Source organism: Procambarus clarkii, chromosome 52 (assembly GCF_040958095.1).
Source record: "Procambarus clarkii isolate CNS0578487 chromosome 52, FALCON_Pclarkii_2.0, whole genome shotgun sequence".
Taxonomy (NCBI): Eukaryota; Metazoa; Arthropoda; class Malacostraca; order Decapoda; family Cambaridae; genus Procambarus; species Procambarus clarkii.
In genome coordinates this window covers 5,551,185-5,559,225 of record NC_091201.1, presented here as the reverse complement: position 1 = coordinate 5,559,225, position 8,041 = coordinate 5,551,185, and positions in this window count along the sequence as shown.

The following is an 8,041-nucleotide window of genomic DNA, read 5'->3' as shown; positions in this document are numbered from 1 at the left end:
GAGCATGGGGGGATCGTGTGTGCTAATTATAGATCCCTTGCTGTGTGGAGCATGGGGGTCGTGTGTGCTAATTATAGATCTCCTGTTGTGTGTAATTGGGGGATCGTGTGTACTAATGTTAGATCCCTTACCGTGAGTAACATAGGGGGTTTGGTGTGTGTGCGGGAGAGGGTGTTGTGGTGTGTGTGTACTCACCTAGTTGTACTCACCTAGTTGTGCTTGCGGGGGTTGAGCTCTGGCTCTTTGGTCCCGCCTCTCAACCGTCAATGAACAGGTGTACAGGTTCCTGAGCTTATTGGGCTCTATCATATCTACACTTGAAACTGTGTATGGAGTCAGCCTCCACCACATCACTGCCTAATGCATTCCATTTGTCAACCACTCTGACACTAAAAAAGTTCTGTCTAATATCTCTGTGGCTCATTTGGGCGCTCAGTTTCCACCTGTGTCCCCTAGTGCGTGTGCCCCTTGTGTTAAATAGCCTGTCTTTATCAACCCTGTCGATTCTCATAAGAATCTTGAATGTGGTGATCATGTCCCCCTAACTCTTCTGTCTTCCAACGAAGACAGTTCAATTCCCGTAGTCTCTCCTCGTAGCTCATACCTCTCAGCTCGGGTACTAGTTTGGTGGCAACCCATTGAACCTTTTCCAGTTTAGTCTTATGCTTGACTAGATATGGACTCCATGCTGGAACCGTATACTCCAGGATTGGTCTGACATATGTGGTATATAATGTTCTGAAAGATTCCTTACACAAGTTTCTAAAGGCTGTTCTTATGTTAGCCAACCTGGCATATGCCGCTGATGTTATCCTCTTGATATGAGCTTCAGGGGACAGGTCTGGCGTGATATCAATCCCCAGGTCTTTCTCTCTGACTCTTGAAGTATTTCATCTCCCAGATGATACCTTGTATCTGGTCTCCTGCTTCCTACCCCTATCTTCATTACATTACATTTACTTGGGTTAAACTCTAACAGCCATTTGTTCGACCATTCCTGCAGCTTGTCCAGGTCTTCTTGAAGTGTGTGTGTGTGTGTGTGTGTGTGTGTGTGTGTGTGTGTGTGTGTGTGTGTGTGTGTGTGTGTGTGTGTGTGTGAGTGTGTGTGTGTGTGTGTGTGTGTGTGTGAGTGTGTGTGTGAGTGTGTGTGTGTGTGTGTGTGTGTGTGTGTGTGTGTGTGTGTGTGTGTGTGTGTGTGTGTGTGTGTGAGGACATAACCTCAGATCTGGGGGTTATGTCCACTCCCAGGTATTACTCCTTTTGTGAGTGAAGAATGTGTCTTCCCCTTCATTCTATACTACTGTACTGGTCTTCACACTCTGGCTCCAATCCTCATAACGTTGCATTTGGCTGAATTGAATTCTAGCAGCCATTTTTCAGACCACTTCTGGAGTGTGTCCAAATCTTCTTGCAATGCTTCAAACTCTAAATCTGATCTAACTCTACTCATTAGTTTTGCATCGTCTGCATACAGTGATACGAAGGGGCCAGTTTCCTCTGTCAGGTCATGGACATATATATAAGAAAGAGGATGGGGCCAAGTATCGACCCTTGTGGTACTTCACTGGTAACCTCTCTTCACTTTGATGTCGCTGCTCTCACTGTAACCCTCTGCTTCCTTCCTGGGAGATACTCTCTGACCCACTTTAAGACTTCTGTTGTCACGTGACGCGTCGTCTTGACATACCTTAGAACTCACACTCTCACTAGACGCGCCGTCTCAGTGCACCCCACGTTGTCAAGTGACAGTAAATCACTTGAAGCTACAGCCAAAGATGTCTCCTCCTCCCCCCCCCCCCCCGCTCTTCCATCCCGGAAAAAATAATAAAAATAATAATAATAATAATGTTAATTCCCAGCGGTCAAATTCATAAAAAGATCTCTTGTATGTTTTAAGACACTTTATTGGAAGTGCTTTTAATGTGGGTTTTTGTAGGACAATACACAAGATTGTGTGTATGTAAATACAATATGTAATACAAGGGACTTAAAACATACGTCCAGGCCCACGACACATGTTATATACAAATATATATACATAACATGGAGCTCACAACAGCTCGGACAACACAGGTGTTTTCATGTGTTACTTCTAGCACGTGGAAACTTCACAACACGCGGTTATTATTGTTATAAACAACCTCGTATGATGGAACTCATCAACTTTAATAAACGCAAACAAAGCCAATTCGCTTCATGCAAGTCGGCGTTCAATCCCCGACCGTCCACAGGTGGTTGGGCACCATTCCTTTCCCCCCGTCCCATCCCAAATCCTTATGCTGACCCCTTCCCAGTGCTATATAGTCGTAATGGCTTGGTGCTTTCTCCTGAAAATTCACTCCCTTCCCTTGATTAGGGAATGATGTACAGGTTTAGTAAATGGTGCTGAAATTGCCTGGTGAATCCTGGGTTTACGTTGTGCCCCGAGGGGCGAGTTTATTGGGCAGCGCCACTCATCCTGTGAGAGGGCACACCGCCATAGTGACAGTATTGGGCAGCGCCACTCATCCTGTGAGAGGACACACCGCCATAGTGACAGTATTGGGCAGCGCCACTCATCCTGTGAGAGGGCACACCGCCATAGTGACAGTATTGGGCAGCGCCACTCATCCTGTGAGTGGACACACCGCCATAGTGACAGTATTGGGCAGCGCCACTCATCCTGTGAGTGGACACACCGCCATAGTGACAGTATTGGGCAGCGCCACTCATCCTGTGAGTGGACACACCGCCATAGTGACAGTATTGGGCAGCACCACTCATCCTGTGAGTGGACACACCGCCATAGTGACAGTATTGGGCAGCGCCACTCATCCTGTGAGTGGACACACCGCCATAGTGACAGTATTGGGCAGCGCCACTCATCCTGTGAGTGGGCACACCGCCATAGTGACAGTATTGGGCAGCGTCACTCATCCTGTGAGTGGACACACCGCCATAGTGACAGTATTGGGCAGCACCACTCATCCTGTGAGTGGACACACCGCCATAGTGACAGTATTGGGCAGCGCCACTCATCCTGTGAGTGGGCACACCGCCATAGTGACAGTATTGGGCAGCGTCACTCATCCTGTGAGTGGACACACCGCCATAGTGACAGTATTGGGCAGCGCCGCTCATCCTGTGAGTTGACACACCGCCATAGTGACAGTATTGAGCAGCGCCACTCATCCTGTGAGTGGACACACCGCCATAGTGACAGTATTGGGCAGCGCCACTCATCCTGTGAGTGGACACACAGTCATAGTGACAGTATTGGGCAGCGCCACTCATCCTGTGAGTGGACACACCGCCATAGTGACAGTATTGGGCAGCGCCACTCATCCTGTGAGTGGACACACCGCCATAGTGACAGTATTGGGCAGCGCCACTCATCCTGTGAGTAGACACACCGCCATAGTGACAGTATTGGGCAGCGTCACTCATCCTGTGAGTGAACACACCGCCATAGTGACAGTATTGGGCAGCGTCACTCATCCTGTGAGTGGACAAACCGCCATAGTGACAGTATTGGGCAGCGCCACTCATCCTGTTGAGTGAACACACCGCCATAGTGACAGTATTGGGCAGCGCCACTCATCCTGTGAGTGAACACTCCCCAATAGGAAGAAAACCCGCTGGGTTGTTCATCCTGTCACTTGTACCCAGACACAGCTGGGACTTGCTTAACTGTCTCAAGTGAACAGCTTCTCAAACAAGAAGATTAACATTTGTCAACCCTAAAAATCTTACGTTATCTTGCAGGTGCAAAATGGCCAAAAAATGGGCCTTTACTGACTAGCAAAATATGATAACGTCAAAAAGTAAGCAAGAAAGACTTCACTGATTTCAGGATAAGATCTCGTTGAAGAGTAATAAAGGGCGACATAAGTGGTAGCCAGGAGAGTAAGCCAGCCAGGCCGGGTGGATAGCGCGCGGTAGATGGATAGTGGCCGAGATAATTTGTTAAAGTTAGACCTAAAGTTTGGTGGGACGCAACGCCGGTGAGGCAGGAAGCACCGGCTGGTCTGACGCAACACCAAGGTGGGTCTAATTTGTCTTAGCACCACTCTCGGCCCCATCAACACTTTGGCCATTACTTACATCACACGACCATGAGTAACTATATAGCTGCATCTACACTTACCCATTACTCATCAAACGATGGTTGAGTAACTTTAAAGCTGTATCTTTATCTATACTTACCCATTACTCACATCATACGACTGTGAGTAACTATAAAGCTGCATCTACACTTACCCATTACTCATCAAACGATGGTTGAGTAACTTTAAAGCTGCATCTTTATCTACACTTACCCATTACTCACATCACACGACTGTGAGTAACTAGAGATATGGTCTAGACCAAAGCAATATTTTACGATGGTGTTGGCCTCCCATAATACAGGTTGATCTTCAGGAGTTGGGAGCAACTTTGTGCAGTGATGGCTGAGAAAAAGATAACTTATTCTACGGAGAATTGTGCTGTGCTTGCCTATTTTTCCCCTGTGATGAGTGATGACACACAGTAATGACACACATGATGGGGGCATAGTGATGACATAGTGATGATAGGGGCCTGGTAGCCTGGTGGATAGCGCGCAGGACTCGTAATTCTGTGGCGCGGGTTCGATTCCCGCACCAGGCAGAAACAAATGGGCAAAGTTTCTTTCACCCTGAATGCCCCTGTTACCTAGCAATAAATAGGTACCTTGGAGTTAGTCAGCTGTCACGGGCTGCTTCCTGGGGGGGGGGGGTGTGGTGTGGAGAGAAAAAATGCAGTTAGTAAACAGTTGATTGACAGTTGCGAGGCGGGCCGAAAGAGCAAAGCTCAACCCCCGCAAAACACAAATAGGTGAATACACAGTTGTGATGAGACACAGTAGTGAAAATAAGGTCATACATAGTACATAATTGCACTTACTTGTGCTGCTACATTTACTTCCCCATTTTTGGAGGACGGGCTGATACTCCTGTATACTCATACAAGCTGAGAGAAACACCTTTGGGGGTACCTTTGGCTCAGTCGAGAGGTTCATTAGAGTGAGGAGATATACACTTCTAAACAGGATATACAACCTGAGGGGTGGGGTGATGGGGTGGGGGGGGGGTGGTTAGGGGTTGGGGGGGGGTGGGGTGTTGGAGGGTGAGGGGGTGGGGTGGGGGGGGGAGAGTGTGGTGAGTGATTGGAAATTGTTGCGTGGGTGTAGCGCAGGATTAGTTGGATGGGTTAGGGTGGGGAGAGACAAGGTGGATAGTGGATAGTGTAGGTAGGGGTTAGATGCGTGGGGGAGGGAGGGATTATGGTGGTGGAGGTCACAGAGGAGAGAGAGGGGGGTGGGGGGTTTGGGGCGCGATTGGGGGTGGGGGGGAGGAGGGAAGTAGCTGTTTTAAACAATCATCTGTTTACTCTTTCCACCGTGAAAAAAAAGAGTAATGTTTACAAGTGTTGATTTTGAGAGAGTTGTAAAAAAGAAGGTTTTACGTTCCTGTAAATATTGTAAATCATGCGCGGACTAAACTGATCTTAATGTAAGTTATTGACTTATTTATCTGTAAACCAATTAACCGGGTAAATCATTTACTCGGTGGTATTATATTCTGTGTTTATTCCGAAATAAAATAGTGTTAACATTCTTATTTTTCTATTCCTATAATAGAGAATATTTGTTTATCCAAAGTTGGAGGTCAGACGCCTGGGCTAGCCTCACCAAAATACACAGAGGGAGAGGTCTGAGGTACGGGATGAACATAAGCTGATCGTGGTCGCCAAAATTCATCATTGCAAGAATAACATTGAGATCCAAGCGATGATTTTTGACACTATACCTGCTAGAATAATATTTAAATATTTTGAAAACAAACATTTAAAGCAAAAATAAATTTCTACAGTAATATGAACTATTATTCATTGATCTCGATACAATTAACATCAATTTCCAGCTATTTATATTTTGCTCATATTCGCATAAAACTACCGAAGCGTTTGAGGTTTCGCAGTACATTGCCTTTCTAAAGGTAAATATGGGTAACTATATTATTTTCTTAATATTTCACAACTCTGAGCTGATTTTTCTGGCGTCGAACCAAAACAGCAATAGTAGACATTTTTTAATTTATATAAGATGGAGACAGAGGCAGATGGATCTTGAAGATAAAGGGATTGATGGATAGATAAATAAATAGATAAAAAGATAGACAGATGGACAGATGATCGTATGGATGGTTATATAGAGGGATATATAAATAGACGAATGGATGGATAATTAAATTTACAGATAGATACAGGCTGGAGGTGTGGTACAGGGAGAGTTTACAGTACAGGCTGGTGGTGGTGGTGGTGTGGTACAGGGAGAGTTTACAGTACAGGCTGGTGGTGGTGGTGAGGTACAGGGAGAGTTTACAGTACAGGCTGGTGGTGGTGGTGTGGTACAGGGAGAGTTTACAGTACAGGCTGGTGGTGGTGGTGTAGTACAGGGAGAGTTTACAGTACAGGCTGGTGGTGGTGGTGTGGTACAGGGAGAGTTTACAGTACAGGCTGGTGGTGGTGGTGTGGTACAGGGAGAGTTTACAGTACAGGCTGGTGGTGGTGGTGTGGTACAGGGAGAGTTTACAGTACAGGCTGGTGGTGGTGGTGTGGTACAGGGAGAGTTTACAGTACAGGCTGGTGGTGGTGGTGTGGTACAGGGAGAGTTTACAGTACAGGCTGGTGGTGGTGGTGTACAGGGAGAGTTTACAGTACAGGCTGGTGGTGGTGGTGTACAGGGAGAGTTTACAGTACAGGCTGGTGGTGGTGTGGTACAGGGAGAGTTTACAGTACAGGCTGGTGGTGGTGGTGTGGTACAGGGAGAGTTTACAGTACAGGCTGGTGGTGGTGGTGTACAGGGAGAGTTTACAGTACAGGCTGGTGGTGGTGGTGTACAGGGAGAGTTTACAGTACAGGCTGATGGTGTGGTACAGGGAGTACTGACTTTACCCAAGATGCCACCCACAACAGTTCCCTGACCCACGGATACCTATTTACTGCTCGGTGAACAGAGGCATTAGGTGAAAGGGAACATGCCCAACCATTTCTACCTCTACCGGTTATCGAACCAGGTATCCCCTAGTATCAGTCGAGAACGAAGCCAACTGGACAACAGAGATGGACGAATGAACTATTGTGAAAAATGGACACGTTGTCAGAACAAAGATTTTTTAACAATGAAAGAAAATATATATAAAATAACTTTTGGGGTTTCGCGGCACTCTAAAAGCCTTGTTTGGTTAACACGACTTTTGTTGCTTTTGTTGTTCTTTAGGAACTTTTTTGGCAAGGGTCCTTTTATGGGAAATTTCAAGGGCCCTTTTCCACCTATTCAAAGAAATTTTTTGAACAATATTTTGTGTCATTTTAAGCATTCATGTCAGCTATTTCAGGAGAATTTAACACCATTGCCCACAAAAAAGGTGGTATAGAATTCATTTATATTTTTTTTACATCTATAGTAATTGCTACATTTCCTGAAATTATGCAAAAAAGAGTAATTCAGGTAAAAACATTTGTTTTGGGTTGGTGACCAAGCTAATTTGCATATATGATTCACGCGATTAGAATTATGTTGCGTGATCCGGAACATTCTGGAGAGTAGTGAAACTACCTTTATTGTCACTGTCCAAGTTAACCACCTTCACTGTCACTGTCCATATTAACTACCCTCACTGTCCATACTAACTACCTTCACTGTCACTGTCCATATTAACTACCCTCACTGTCCATACTAACTACCTTCACTGTCACTGTCCATACTAACTACCTTCACTGTTACTGTCCATACTAACTACCTTCACTGTCACTGTCCAAGTTAACTACCCTTCACTGTCACTGTCCATATTAACTACCCTCACTGTCCATACTAACTACCTTCACTGTCACTGTCCATACTAACTACCTTCACTGTTACTGTCCATACTAACTACCTTCACTGTCACTGTCCAAGTTAACTACCCTTCACTGTCACTGTCCATATTAACTACCCTCACTGTCCATACTAACTACCTTCACTGTCACTGTCCATACT